This window comes from Magnolia sinica, chromosome 5 (genome assembly GCF_029962835.1).
Source record: "Magnolia sinica isolate HGM2019 chromosome 5, MsV1, whole genome shotgun sequence".
Classification (NCBI taxonomy): Eukaryota; Viridiplantae; Streptophyta; class Magnoliopsida; order Magnoliales; family Magnoliaceae; genus Magnolia; species Magnolia sinica.
The window spans coordinates 113,925,518-113,926,194 of record NC_080577.1 but is presented as its reverse complement, the minus strand read 5'-3'; positions in this window follow the sequence as shown (position 1 = coordinate 113,926,194).

The window sequence follows — 677 nt, the reverse complement described above, 5'->3', positions numbered from 1 at the left end:
AACCTGGCATTATAAAAGGGCCTCATTTGGGCTCTCTCTCTCCCCATACGATTTTGCCCTAGAGAAGGAAAGAGAGAAGAGAGGAAAAGGAGAAGAGAAAGAGGAGAAAGGAGGAGAAAGAGAGAGGAAGAAGAGAGTGAAGGAAGGTGGTGTTCATGGTGGGGCCCAAGGGAGCTCAACCTTGCAACTCTCTATCTCTTCTCCAAGAAAACCTCCACCACAACCACAAGAATCGTCCGTTGGTCATCTAGGTAAAATCCCTCCCCCCTTTTTCTTGAAATCCATGTATTGAGAAGGGGTTTGCATGAGATTCTAACATGCAATGCTTTGTTTTAAGGATTCCGGCCAATCGACCCAAAATCCACACTCCTAGGATGTTTTCCAAGTCTTCAACGATCCATAGGTGCGGACTATTGTTCTTAGGTGGCCTAGCACCAATTTTAATACGAGATTAATGATTTTGGTTGCTTGTATGTCATATTTGGAGAATCTAGAGAAACCCTAGGAATTGTAGGTTTGTTGGAATAATATGGAATTATTGGTTTGACTCTTATGATGATTGTTCTTGCCTCTCGCATGATTTGGTGTATGGATGATTACATGTTCATGCCTTGTGTGATTTTTCCATGTGTTGTTGCCTCATAGGATGTATGATTTATTGCTCTTGTATATATGAT